Here is a 15,878-nt window from a genome sequence, read left to right as displayed (position 1 = left end):
CCAAGGCCTGTGCCTGCTTGAATGATGAGATAGAGGCACCCGCTTTAACCTCTTCTACCGGAGCTGCGTCTTTGATCTGAACTGCCTCAAAGGTCTGACATAGGGTCTCATGAAATTCACCTTCTACCTCTACGTACTTGAATCTAGACAGGTTACTGACCAGAATGTCCTCCTCACCACAGACGGTGATAATTCTTCCATTGACTGGGAACTTAATCTTCTGATGCAAAGTTGAGGAGACTTCCCCAGCATTGTGGATCCAAGGACGACCCAGCAGACAGCTAAAGGAGGGACTGATATCCATCACATAGAAAACGATGTTGAAGGTTTGTGATCCAATCAGAATTGGCAATTCTACCTCCCCGAACACCGACCTCTTAGAACCCTCCACTACTCAACCAGAGACGTTGACTGATCCTCCAGCTGGAGAGGTTAACGGACCCAGTGGACCGGGGCCTACCCCGATCCCACATGTCAACTCCGGTCAACAGCCCGTCCATGATGATCAGGACGATCAGTTCACCCAGATGCAGGAAGACTTCGGCATGGGCCATGGCATGGACCCATGTTTAGAAGATTAGAGGAGAGGCTGGAGGCAGTGGAAGGATAGAATCCTCTGGGAGTAGACGTTGCTGACTTGGGATTGGTCCCAGGTGTGAGGGTGCCACCGAAATTCAAAGTCCCAGTCTTTGACAAATACAATGGCAGCTCTTGCCTAAAGACTCACGTGCAAGCCTACTTCCGTAAAATGGTTGCATACTCTGACGATGAAAAGTTGCTTATGTACTTTTTCTTGGATAGCCTAGCTGGGGCATCCCTGGAATGGTATATGAGGCTGGACAGAGCCCACATCCGTTGCTGGAGGGATTTGGCTGAGGCTTTCATGAAGCAGTATCAGTATAATGCAGACATGGCTCCGGACAGAACTCAACTTTAGAATCTGTCTCTTAAAAGCAATGAGTGCTTCAGGGAATACGCTCAACGCTGGAGGGAGACAACTTCCCGTGTTCAACCTCCTATGTTGGAGAAGGAAATGGCTAACATGTTCATGAACACTCTGCCCGGACCTTACTTGGAGCGTCTGATGGGTTGCAATGCCTCCAACTTTGTTGACGTAGTCTCTACCGGTGAGAGGGTGGAGAACTACCTGAAGACCTGCAAGATCCAAAGTGGAGGTGGATCTTCATCAGGGGTGAAGAAGCCATTTATTGGAGGACAAAAGCAGAGAGAGGGGGATGTGAATTCTGTGTCTTCATATCAAAACAGAGGTGTCCGGAGGAACAATTTTCAGAACTACCACCAACAACCGTATGTTGCAGCTGTGACTATTCCGGCTGCAACACCAATACAACAACAACAACCACAACATCAACAAACTCAGTACCAACAGCAACAACAGGGTAACAGTCCCGCCTATCAACAGAGGCAAAGGATGATGGACAGGCGTTTCGACACTCTTCCAATATCGTACGCTCAGTTACTCCCTAGCCTTCAACAACTACAACTCGTGCAGTTACACACTCTGGCTCCTCTTGTTGGCAGGCTTCCAGTGGGATATGACACCAACGCTAGGTGTAACTTCCACTCTGGGGCACCTGGCCACAATATTGAGAATTGCAAAGCTTTTAAGCACGTATTTCAGGACCTCATAGATTCAAAGGCCATTAACTTTGCGCCGGCTCCTAATGTCGTCAACAATCCCATACCGCAGCATGTTGGTGCAAATGTTAATATGTTGGAAGGGGAAGCCAAGACAATCAAAGATGTGTTGAAGTTGAAGACTCCGCTGTTGGAGATTAAAGGCTGCTTGCTGAAGGCTGATGTTTTCCCCGGTTGTGGGAAGGGTTGTTTGGATTGTGCTACACATAGCAAAGGTTATTTGAAGCTGCAGCAAGGTATCCAGACCTTGCTTGACAATGGTATCCTCCAGGCTGAAGACTTGTCTGTCCAAGAATCCGTTGAAGGGGTTGCTGAAGAGCATCCAAGTAAGGTCCGGGCAGAGTGTTCATGAACATGTTAGCCATTTCCTTCTCCAACATAGGAGGTTGAACACGGGAAGCTGTCTCCCTCCAGCGTTGAGCGTATTCCCTGAAGCACTCATTGCTTTTAAGAGACAGATTCTGAAGTTGAGTTCTGTCCGGAGCCATGTCTGCATTATACTGATACTGCTTCACGAAAGCCTCAGCCAAATCCCTCCAGCAACGGATGTGGGCTCTGTCCAGCCTCATATACCATTCCATGGATGCCCCAGCTAGGTTATCCTGGAAAAAGTACATAAGCAACTTTTCATCGTCAGAGCATGTTACCATTTTACGGAAGTAGGCTTTCACATGAGTCTTTGGGCAAGAGCTGCCATTGTATTTGTCAAAGACTGGGACTTTGAATTTCGGTGGCACCCTCACACCTGGGACCAATCCCAAGTCAGCAACGTCTACTCCCAGAGGATTTTGTCCTTCCACTGCCTTCAGCCTCTCCTCTAATCTTCAAAACATGGGGTCCATGCCATGGCCCATGCCAAAGTCTTCCTGCATCTGGGTGAACTGATCGTCCTGATCATCATGGACGGGCTGTTGACCGGAGTTGACATGTGGGATCGGGGTAGGCCCCGGTCCACTGGGTCCGTTAACCTCTCCAACTGGAGGATCAGTTAACGTCTTTGGTTGAGTAGTGGAGGGATTCCTTTGCATCATCTGTCTGAGCTCTTGCTGTCCTTGAGCTACTCCCTGAACCACATCCATGAATTGGTTCATGCGAACTCTCATCTCGGTGAGTTCTGCTTGTAGGCCCTCCATAGCTCTCTGTTGGTTTCTGCGGGTACCGTACCAGTGAATTCCTGAATTAGCTATCCTGCTAGTGGAACACCAAATAATATGAGAACACCGCAGCGGTACCTGTTATGCAAGATATGCAAATGAATATGTTAATGCAATGACATGTTTATCGATTCCAAAGGGTATTCTAACCCCTTGATTCCAGTCTCACATCAGGTGAAAGTGCAAGAAGACCGAGTCATGGATAAGCTTCTAAGATCAAGATGCAATAAAGGGAAACCATCATACAAATGAGTTCAAGGAAAAGGGCTTTAGCCAACAGTACATCAAAAAAGGATCTCCACAATAAGCCTGTAGATCATCACTACATAGCAACAAGACAATAAGTAAAGAGAGGAACAAAAATCAGGAATCAGCCTCCTATATACAACCCATAAGGACTGCTCCTCACTTCAGCCAGTAATGCCACCGTATCGGGATGATCTGGAGATTCTGTCAAACGTCGGATAAGCAGATTCCTCTTGTGAATAATCCCATCCAGTTTGTTGATGTGCTCTATGTAGTAATTCCCATTATCCTCTCCGAATACCTCTTCAAGTCTAGATTTCTTCAAACCTGCAAGCACCTTAAGTTCTTCAATCTGTTCTTGAGCCTCATTGAGTTGATCCGTGATGTAACCATTGGTTGAACGGGCGCACAGAAGCTCATTGTTCTTCTCCTTCAGCTGAGTCTTCAATTTCTCCATCTGACCAGTCAGTTGGGCTACCATCTCCTCCTCTTTTGCTTTCCGAGAAGCTGAAAATGCATCCCATTGCTCTTGCCACCCTGCTAACTTGCCATGAGCATCCATTAACTGCTGCTTGACTCGTCTCAACTCAGAACTGGATGACCCCAAGGCTTTGTCAGTCTTCCTGAAGGAGTCCACCTCCACAGCCAATTTCTTCTCTACTTCCTCTTGCAATCTGACGACTTCCCCCTTCTGATATTCCACCTCATGGTGTAGATGCATACAGTCTTGCAATTTCGCACTCAACTCTGAGTTTTCAGTTTGAAGCTCCTCTATGGCATTCTTCAATTTGTCATACTCTTCTCGACTCACCATTGTTGGCTGCTCAGGAGTAGGTGGATACAAAGGTTCTTCAATAGGAAACGGCAGACCAAACTCTTCAACTCTTCCCTGAAGCCAATCTTCATACTGAGGGTAAGTCCTGCAATCTCCTTTTCCAAGCACAGTCCTTCCTCTTCTGATCACCTTGAGCCAGGCCTCAGCTGCCTTACGGGATACAGTCAAATCAGATGAAGAATGGAAAAATAGAGATTCTTCCACATCTTTTTCCAAAGGCGAAGTTCTTAAAGCATATCCAAACTGTCTAACTGCTAGAGAAAGATTATAATTGATTCCTCCTCTTCTTCCCACCAACGGTACATTCGGGAAGTTCCCACAATTGTGAATAATATCCGCCCGAAGCAAGTTCTGGTCTGACCACCAAGAAATATCTTTAGCTCTTATCCCCATCAGTCTCTTCGACCAACTCGATGAGTCCTTGAGATCAACGAACGCTCCTGACTTGGGTAGGTGGGAACTGAACCACTTATAAAACCCGTGATATACCCCTCCCGAAAGAATCATTATTGATAATGGTTCTAATCTCAATAACAAAGTGATGAAAGAGTTGTGCAAGAACTTCAACATCCAGCATCATAATTCTTCCCCTTATCGTCCTAGGATGAACGGTACTGTTGAGGCAGCAAATAAGAACATAAAGAAGATTGTGCAGAAGATGGTCGTTACGTACAGAGATTGGCATGAGATGCTACCCTTCGCCTTGCATGGGTACCGTACTTCAGTACGTACATCGACCATGGCAACCCCTTACTCCCTTGTGTATGGTATGGAAGCAGTCCTACCTGCTGAAGTGGAGATTCCTTCTCTAAGAGTCCTGTTGGATGTCAAGCTAGATGAAGCTGAATGGATTCAGACAAGGTTCAATAAGTTGAGTCTTATCGAAGAGAAGAGGATGGCAGCCATTTGTCATGGGCAGTTGTATCAAAGTCGAATGAAGAGAGCCTTTGATCAGAAAGTGCATCCTCGATGCTTCCAAGTCGGAGATTTGGTGTTGAAAATGATCGTTCCTCCTCAGACAGATCACAGGGGCAAGTTGACTCCTAATTATGAGGGACCATATATTATCACCAAGGTTTTTGATGGTGGAGCCTTAATGCTTGCAACTATGGATGGTGAAGACTTCACTTCCCCTGTGAACTCAGACGCAATTAAAAAATACTTCGCATAAAATAGACCCGCTGGACAATAAAAAGAATAGTCCATGCAACAAATGGGCATCCCGGCGAACCAAAAAAAATGAAAAAAGGTTCGGGAAAAAGTTAGGGATTAAAAATGAAAAGATTGTACACTCGGTAAGTTGAAAACCTGAAAAGGCAACTTAGGCAAAAATGGGTATCCCGGTGGATTGAAAACCCGAAAGGGCGATCCAGGCAAAAGTTAGGGATTAAGAGAATGACTGCGTTCTGAGTAGTTCGGAATTTCATCTCGTGTCGATAACCGGAAACTTTCGAAGGATAAGGAACAGTCCAATCATCTTTTTTAGAAGGATGATCATCTGGAGGATCTTGAAGACGAGCGAGTCATAACAGAATTGGAACCCGATAGAAATCCATTTCACATCGCCATTAGATTAATTTCTGTTTTTAACTTTTGTGCGATTACCTCTTTCCAGGGATTGCTTCCTGATGTAAGTGCCTATTCAGAGGCCATTCAATCAATGAAATCATGTTATTCAGTATATTTCTGTTTCCATTTTCATTTTTACCGTTTTGTTTGCAAAAATGACGTCCGAATTTTGATAAACATTGCATCATGAAACATAAGAGCTTTATAGGTACCTGCTCAATAATCATTTAAAATTGTTGTAAATTTTAAATGCTTTGGATCGTCTATTCAGAACAGGTACACTCGGGGAATTTCCTTGAGGTTCCCAGCAGATGATCGTGGATGTTTCTCCCCGACAATTGAAGTTTGGTATCTCATCCCTGCAGAGTTGGTCCAAGCATTGGATTCTTCAACCCCAGCAGTTTCTCACTATCGTGCTCCCCCAAGCGGTTGTTTCAGATTATACACTCCCCAGTAGAGTCGATAGTGCCAAACTGTATCGTCCCAGCAGAAGTAGCTGCTCCTCAGAGCTCGATGCCAGATCAATGATCTCGAAGCTAGACCCGTGGTCTCCTTCCTTGAAGCATAATCTCGGTACCTTATCGGTGTTTGCTTCCCCTGCTGATTCGTCTCTCGTAGATTTTTGGTTGCGAGAACCACCGTCATTTTCCTAAGCAGCAGGATTTCAGTGCCATTCTCTCTCTAGTCAGAGTATCGATATTTCATTATTGCCTGAACACCGCATGGCCGATCATTTCCCCCACAGAGTTCATGGTGCTGTGTATCTCCAACAAAATTGTCGTGGAAAGAGAACTGGGCAAGGATGTTGTGGAGGTTAAAGAGGTCATGGACCTGATTAAATCTGTTGGATTAATGAAAACTGTTAGTGGGTTATCTTAGTGTTTTGAAGGTTTGGTTAAAGAATTTATGGTGAACATCCCTGAGGTCATTGCTGATAAAAACAGCAAAGAGTTTTGTAAGGTGTTTGTTAGAGGGAAGTGTATCAAGTTTTCTCCAACTGTGATTAATAAGTTCCTAGGAAGAGGAACAAAAGGTGCTTGTGAACTAGAAGCCACAGACAATGAGGTCTATAAGGAAATAACTGCTAGACAGGTCAAGGAGTGGCCTAGCAAGAAGCATCTCCCTGCTGGAAAGCTAACTGTGAAATATGCTATCTTGCACAAGATAGGGTCAACAAATTGGGTACCAACCAATCACATCTCAACAATCTCAAATGCTCTTGGAAGGTTCATATTTGTTGTTGGAACCAAGCTGAATTTTGATTATGGTAGATTCATGTTTGAACAAATTGTCAAACATGCTTCTACAAATGCAGTGAAGCTGCCCATAGCTTTTCCCTCAATGATTTGTGGGATAATCCTGAGCCAACAACCTGGAATTCTGAGCACAAATGATATTCCTAGTAGAAGAAAACCCCCCTGTCAGTTCATTACAAATTATTTGAAGGCAGTCATGTCAACGACATTGTCATGACATTTGCTGTGAAGAAGCCGGCCTCTCAAGGTGGTCTGATTGCTGAATTAAAAGAAACTTGTAAGGAATTGGAGACTGGGATAAGGGTAGCTAAATCCAGGAAATAAGTTTTGGAGGTTCTGATTAATAGCTTGGAGCAAGGTGATAGAGATAATGTTGGACAATCCAAAGAAACAGAAGCTCAAACCTCTAGTGAAAGGTCTGAATCTCAAGATGAATCAAGTGGCAGTTCTGGTTCTGAAGCTGATGAAGATGCAAGCTCCTCTGACTGAGTTTTGTTAAAGATTGTTCCCTACTGTTCTGATGATGTGTTGTTCTGGATGTTCTGATGGTTTTTTTGGCAGTCTTGTCTTGATGCCTTGATGTAATTTTTGGGTTCTCTTTGATTTCTCTGGATTTTATCTCAGCTTAGCTGTGTTTGTTTGTGGTTCTGTAACACCTAACAATATGTTATGACATTCTATGTGACATTCTGTTGGACTAATAGACATTTATTTTGTCTCATTGGTCTCTTTGGTCTCTTTTGACTAAAAAGGGGGAGAAGTAGCTAAAGGAGCTGTAGCTAAAGTAGCTATGCTATAAACAGATGATATTGAAGATGATGCATGTTGGAAATAATCTATTTAGTACAGGTGTTGTTGAAAGAGATGTCAGATGGGGAGGTGTATGTTACAGGTGTTGTTGAAGGAGATGTCTGTGTTGAGCAGACTGAGGGGGAGAAGAAGCACATGTGTGTTTAATGTGTGTTTTAGCTAGTAAATGTATGTTTTATTACTTCTGCTGCTAAACTGCTGATGTGTTTTTTTACTCTTGTGAACAAATGGTCTGATGTATGTTTTAGCCAAAATTTGCCAAAGGGGGAGTTTGTTGGTTCTATGTGTTGGCAGCAATTTTGGTAAAACCTAGAGTGTTCACAAGTTGTCACAACTGTTGTCTTGACATAAGATAACATGTACCTGCAGGGTGTTTAAAATGTGAATATGCAGGATTTTACTAAGATGTCAGACCCGATGTCATGACATCTGTATACAGAACATTCAGTCTGAATGTTATGTATTGTGTGATTGCATTTTTTTATGCTAATCTATGTATGATTGAAGAGATGATTGAACGCGCCATTCAATCAGTATTTACAACTAGATTGACTTATTTTCCAAAGAGATCTAATCAACTGTCATGAGAAGATATGAATGGAAAATAGTTTTAGGGTTTTATGATGTCCAAGCCTAGCCAAATGCTTCTATAAAAAGGACATGGAAAACCTGATTTGATACACAAGAAATAACGAACAAAATATTGAGAGAGAATAAGGGTTTAAGTATTGTGCGGTCGTGTGAATTGTAAGCCATTCAATTCATCCATAGATGATTGAATTGGTCTAATTTTTGAGTTGTAATTTGTCACTCAAAGCTTTTGAGCATGAGTGTGTGTGTCTTTGAAGAGTGTCTTCTTTTCATTGTAATTCTTGTTTTATATCACTGGTGTGATTGAGGGGGAGTGAGTGGGATCTCATATCTAAGAGTTCTCCGGTAGAAGTCACACGGGTAGAGATTAGGTGAGAAGACTGTAACTTGTGTTATTTACTGAGAGTCTTTGAACTGATTCTATTTAGTGGATTTCCTTCCTGGCTTGGTAGCCCCCAGACGTAGGTGAGTTTGCACCGAACTGGATTAATAATTGCTTGTGTCTCTTGCATTATTGTTCTCTATCTTTTATCCTGTTTGTATTGTTCAGATATTAGTGTCGTGACATTACCTTCGACATCTCATATCTGATACCAGAATTTCATCTTCCGAAGGAACACCTGCACCATCAACAATAATACCTTCTCTGACAATTTTCGGATAGGATTCATCAAAGGACACATGCACAGATTCTTCAACAATAAGTAACCTTTTGTTGTATACTCTATATGCTTGACTAGATTGAGAGTATCCGAGAAATATACCTTCATCGACTTTTGAGTCAAATTTACCAAGGTTTTCTTTACCATTGTTTAATACAAAGCATTTACATCCGAAGATATGAAGATGTGAAACATTAGACTTCCTTCCCTTTAGCAATTCATACGGGGCTTTGTTTAGAACAGGACAAATGAGTATCCTATTCAATATATAGCAAGCCGTATTTATGGCATCGACCCAAAAATATTTACGAAGGCCGTTTTCATTGATCATAGTCCTTCCAAACTCTTCTAAAATTTGGTTTTTACGTTCCATTACTCCATTTTGTTGTGGAGTTCTTGGAGCAGAAAAATCACGATCAATGCCGTTTCTTTCACAAAATTCTTCAAAGAGGTGGTTTTTAAATTCACCTCCGTGATCACTTCGAATAGTAACTACGCTAGTGTTCAATTTGTTTTGAGAAAGCTTGGTAAACTTTTCAAAAACAGAAAAAGTGTCATTTTACTTGCTAAGAAGATGGTCCAACAAAATCTAGAATAGTCATCTACTATAACAAAACCATAGTAGTTTCCACCTAGACTTTTAATTCTAGATGGCCAAAAAAGGTCCATATGGATAAGTTCAAGGGGTCTCGTTGTGGAAACAATATTTTTAGATTTAAAGAGATCCTTGTTTGCTTTCCCATTTTGCATGCATCACATAAGTGATTTTTTGAAAATTTGATTTTGGGAAGACCAACTACTAGATCTTTTGCTATTACTTTATTTAGAAAGTCAAAGTTGACATGCGTTAATCACCTATACCACAACCGAGAGTCTTCACTCATGGATACGAGACATTTAGCGCTAGTCAGAGATACTTCATTCAAGTCAAGCATGTATACATTATTTTACCTCCAGCCCTTAAGCATATCATTCTTTTTATCATTATGTTCAATCATGCAACAATCTTTTGAAAACGATGCTTTATATCCTTTGTCACATAATTCGCTAATACTAATGAGATTGTGCTTAAGGCCTTTAACTAAAAGAATGTCTGAGATAGTAGTAGAGGAGGGATTACCTACACTACCTTTTCCGAGTATAGCTCCTTGTTATTCTCACCGTAGGTTACAAACCTTTTCTTCTTAGCCACAAAGTCAAAGAACAAGGAAATGTCACCCGTCATGTGTCTTGAGCATCCACTATCGAGAACCCATGTTCTCTCCGTATCCTCAAGACATTCCACCTACAAATTTAAACAAGGGAATGAGGTACCCAATTTTCATTGGGTCCTAGTGTGTGAGTTAAACTTTGGTTGCATTTGGGCAACCATTGAAAAATGCCTTTAGGAACCAAGAATCTCCTAAATTAGCATTTAGCAATAGTATGTCCCCTTTTGCAACAATATAGACAATTTAAGTTCGGATGAAAGTTGCTTTTTCTAACTTGATCCTTTACCACATAAGTGTACTTTTGATAAGGATTATTCATGTTACTTATAAAATGTGATTGATTAATAGAAAATGTAACTTTAGGTTGTAAAGCCTTGTCTAATTTAGCTTGAAGAGTTCTAACTTCTCTTTGCCAAATGTGACAAGTTTCACATCCAGATCATCTAAACCAAAATCCCTTATCATCTTCAATTTTTCCTTTAGTAACCTCTATCATAGATTTCTTAAGAGTTTCTAATTCCTTTTCGGAATCAGAAATTTTCTTTTCTAAATAACATCAAATTTTCTTATTTGAGGCCAAGCGTTTAAAAGCTTCCTTGGTCTCATTGTGTGGAGTACTAAAGGCATTTTGCAAATCAAAATAAGACATTTTATCAACATGATCATACTTAGAATGACTTACATTCTTTTTCTTCTTTTGATGATCCGTAAGACAAATATTGACATTTTTTTCTTCATCACTTGAGTTATCATTGCTTGAGGACTCACTATCGCTCTCCCATGCAATGTATGCTCTTCTAGCTTTGCTAGATTTGTTGTGACGTTTGTCTCTTCCTTTGTCTTTCTTCAACAAGGGACAATCTGGCTTATAGTGACCGACCTTTCCGCAATTATGGCATGATCCTTTTGACTTAGTTGTCTTACCTTCCTCTCAATTCGGAAATTTTGATTGTCTTCTATAGTTGGCAAGATTTTTATCTGAATGTTAAGTTTCATTCTTTCTAAGGTATCGGTTATACCTCCTTACGAACAACCCCATGTCTTCATTCGAATATTTATCATCATCACTTGATTCACTCACACACGTATCATTGGTAGATGGCTTAGATCTTGAAGCCTTTAAAGCGATAGACTTCCTTTTAGTGTCTTTAACTTTCTCTTTCTTTTCCTTCTTTTGACTCTTCTCATGTTTCTCAAGGTTTATGAGCTCTTTCTCATGCTCTTGAAGCTTACCAAACAATGTTGTCATGTCCAATGTTCTTAGATGATTGTCTTCCTTAATCGCGGTGACCTTTGGTAGCCAATCCCTGTTAAGACATCTTAAGATTTTATTAGTAGAAACATCATTAGGGGTAGTTCTATCAAGAGAATTTAACCGATTGATTAGATGAGAAAATCGCTTTTGCATATCGGCAATGGCTTCACCATCCTCCATATGAAAAAGGTCAAATTCTTGAGTTAAAGTGTTGATTCTAGCTAGTTTGACATCATTGGTTCCCTCATGGGTAATTTGCAATGAGTCCCACATAGCTTTACCATTAGTACAATGGGAAACCCTACAATACTCATCAACACCTAAGGCGGTGATGAGCCTATTTCTGGCTTTCCAATCATAGCTATACTTTTTCTCATCTTCTTCATTCCATTGTGCTTCGGGTTTAGGTATAACAACACCATCCGCATTGGTCATAGTTATTTTCATAGGACCATCTTGGATAACTTTCCATACCTTCCTATCAATAGAGTTGATATGGATACGCATACAATCTTTCCAATAACTGTAGTTTTCACTTGTAAAAATAGGCGCCCTATTGTATGCCCCTTTAGGATCGTTACTCATTTTCTAAAACGTTATATGCGAATCACTAGATGAACCGACGCTCGTGATACCACTTGTTAGACGATAGTACCGATCTAGAAGGGGGTTGAATATATCATTTTTTGAAATTTAGAGCTTTTTTAAAAATGTTTTCAACGGTTGCGGAAGCACCCTAGATTATAATTGTCTAAACGATCCATTAATGAAAAGATTGGATATGCATGAAACTGAATGGAATAACTATGATAGGGATAATCAACCACTATCTAACTAAATCGATTAACTACCACAATCCTTAATATCATTACTTCTAATAATGCGTTAACACAGTAAGAGAGCAAGTAAAATATTAATAGATTTGTGTGAGATTAATTTTATTGAACACTTGGTGAGCACTCCACACCAAGTATCAATTTCACTCAAATTGAATGTGTAGAACTTTACTCAGTTGCAATCAAAGTGATCGCACCAATTTATCGAACAACTACTATGCACAACAATCAAGCGAGATTGATTTTACTATTAATTTCACACAAAACGTAATTAATGCAGAATTTAAAGAGTTAAGAGAAAGAGAGAACAACACCGGATTTGTTTAGACAGTTCCCCTACCGTCCCCGCTTAGGGTACATTTTCCCTCAATTCTAAATCTAGAATTGAGATATCTTTATTATTAAGTTGCAAAGTTGATACAAGAGATCAAATGATCACCACCAATCAACCCCTAGTGTTGTTGCAGATCCTATTCGCTTCTCTCCCCTTGATTCGAGTTGAACCAAGTCCTTCAAGCGATTCGAACAAACCTCCGGTTACAGCTACCTTATTGCAAGAACTCCACGTTCTCCAAAACTTCAGCTCGGCTGATTTCGATCGCAAATCGCTTGAACCCTAAGCTTTCTTCACAATCCTTCAGTTACCGTTACTTGTTTGACCAAACCCACCGTTATTCAAACTTTCCACTCGGCTGAATCTGTGAAGTAAAGGTTAGTGCAAAACCCCCCAATTCTTGGAGTACAAAACCCTAATGGTTTTATTCAAGAAAAACCCACACAAAGCATCAATCCAAACTAAGATTACACAATCCTATTTGGACGTTACCACCATAGCAATGCCCAATGATCAACAAAAATTGTTATGTGTATTTGTTGAGAAATGCAATGGAGAATGAAGATGAAGAGCACTTTGGTGTATATCTTTCACTTTTCTTGTTAGATGTTGAAGAAGAGACTCTAGAATATTTATATGATGCATCGACCAAATAACAAACATAACAAGATTATTTTGCAAAATTACACAATAAAAAATTGAGTACAAGCAGCGACTACTCGACCTGTTTATACAGGTCACTCGACCTGTATGGACCCGAGGCAAAATTATTCAAGTAAAACAGGCGATGAGTCGACTCAAACAAGGGATGAGTCGACTCAAACAAAGTTTTTCCAAGGTTGAGTCAACATATGACTCGACCTGTTCAGATCCGTGGCTACATGGTTCAAATGGAAATAGGCAATGAGTCGACGCAACATGTGGATGAGTCGACTCATTCAGTTTTCCTAGGATTGAGTCGACCTGTGACTCGACCTGTTCAGACCCGAGAGTTACGCTCCGAGTCATGAGTCGACTCACAGTTCTTAAACTCTCAAAAATGAGTTTTGAGATGTATTTTGATCAATTTAAACCAATCTCTTATGAACCTAGGGTATTAACGATGATCAAGTGCATGATTCACATCTATGATATGCTCCTATATGCCTGGACACATTGAACTTATATTTTGAACATGTTATAGGATGAATGCATTCTATGATATGATGACACCGTCCAAAGTACACATTATGGGCGACTAGAAAGGTCTGACATCATTAAAATAAGAACTAGGCATATTTGCCCTCACAAAATCCTTCATTGCCTTTTATGTGAGGGATTACATTTACTATTCACTTGCCTTTCGTAAGTCTTCCTAGCATTTTACTAAGGAATTCTCATTACCTTTTGTGTGAGGAAACATCCTTCTTCTTAGCCTTTTGCTAAGGATTTCTCAATACCTTTTGTATGATAAAACCTCTGTTTTCTTAGCCTTTTTCTAAGGAGTTCTCATTGTCTTTTGAATAAGAAATCACATTTATCTTCATCCTTCTTTTTAGCCTTTTGCTAAGGAGTTCTCATTGTCTTTTGCATAAGAAATCACATTCACCTTCACATATCTTCTTGGTCTTTTGCTAAGGAATCCTCATTTGACTTTTGCGTGAGGAAACACCATATTCCTTTATTTGCCTTTTGCAAGTATCCTCCACCTCTTGTAGCAGAAAATCCTATAATTTCCCGGCAAAGTCTCACTTATATTTTGCAAGACGTCTCTGCCTTTTGCACGAGAAAACCTGGAACTTTGCAAATTACCTTTATACCCTCTATTACTTGCCCTTTGCAAGTACATAATCAATCTTCTTACCTTTGTGGAATCCTATAGGAATATCTCAACTATCAATACCTGCCAAAACTTGTTAGTGGAGGTAAAACAAAGAAAAAGAAATCATAAACACTTCTATCTATCTTTTCTCTTTGGAGTACAATTTTTTTGGGCTTTATATTTAATCCTCTTCTACCTCGAATGCCTGAAAGTTGTTGCTATTTATATCTTCAGGTTTAAGAAGATTAAATAGGGGCAATTTTCATACCCCAAAATTTGCCCTACCCCTTTTATTTTTCATTTGGCTTATATCTTTGTTCATTTCCAAGTATGCTTCTCTTGATCATTCACTTAGGGATCATTCACATTCATTACATTTGCATTATATGTGATATTTTAGGTCAAAGGTTCTTTTTTTTCTTCCATTTATATCAACATGACATACATTCCATTTTATCATACAATACATCATTCATTTCATTACATTATTCAAAGGTTCAAATGTTGACTTTATTAAATTTTATTGCCATCTGATTTGCATTGATTTAGTTTTAAATTTATGGTTTTTCTCAATTTACGATTTAAAATTGATTTGTGTCTTATTACTTAATTTTTGTTCTAAATACTTTAATGGGATTTGGAGTAAAATAAGAATAAGATGCAAATTAAAATAAAATAAAACAAATTGTATTAGTATTATTTCAAGAAATCAAAACTTCGTTTTTGTAATCCATGACCAATTTATTTTTAATCTAATTATTTATTTTTAAAGCTAATTTGTTTTGATTTTTATTCATACCATAAGCCAAGTACATAAAATCACATTTTAATTTCAATTTCCTTCACAAAATTGAATTTCACATCCATTTACATTTACATTTAAAATAAAATCCAAATTTAAGTTTACATTGTCGCTCCCGGGATTTTCAAAATCCACAGTACAAAGGCGAAAGAAGGTGTAGAAGAAAACAAACAACAGAGTCTCCACCAATGCAATTAATCCTAAGAAGGAATGGAAACACTGAACAAACCTAAAAAAGGGAATCTGATGGTCTCGCGACCAAGAGATAGGGTAAGGGAGTCGATTATGCGAGGGGAAGGTATTAGCACCCCACGCGTCCGTAGTACTCTACAGGATCCACTCAAGTTGTCTATCTAAATGGGTTGGTTTGCTTAGAACTAGGCTGAAATGCAAATGCATGAACTTGGTATAAACAATGAATGATCAATGATAAAAAACGATAAAAATGCATGATTGTGCCTGTCGCGGTTGCGAACCTTTGTGCCTACGTGCCCTCTTCGTGCAATGGGAGATCAAGGCACTCGTAGTTCCCCTCAAAAAGGGGTGAAAAGAAAAAACAGAATGCAATGCATGATGATGCAACATATAACAAGTAAATGCATAAAGCGCACAGAGTGAACAAACACGCATAACGTCTATATTAAGGGAACATACACGGTAAACAAGCATAGGATGACAATCATAGGATAATGAAAACAAAGTAGAGTGAACTCAAAGATGCGTGTGGAAACATGTGCGCAATCGATGTCTCAACATCCGTATGGGATAACAGAGCTGGAGGACCGGGTGCGGTAGAATAAATGTGGCAACTGTATAGGATAACAATTCTCGTGAGAAGAAGTAAGAATAATGGAATA

The sequence above is a fragment of the Lathyrus oleraceus genome, chromosome 5 (genome assembly GCF_024323335.1).
Source record: "Lathyrus oleraceus cultivar Zhongwan6 chromosome 5, CAAS_Psat_ZW6_1.0, whole genome shotgun sequence".
Classification (NCBI taxonomy): domain Eukaryota; kingdom Viridiplantae; phylum Streptophyta; class Magnoliopsida; order Fabales; family Fabaceae; genus Lathyrus; species Lathyrus oleraceus.
Note: the sequence above shows the minus strand (reverse complement) of the source record.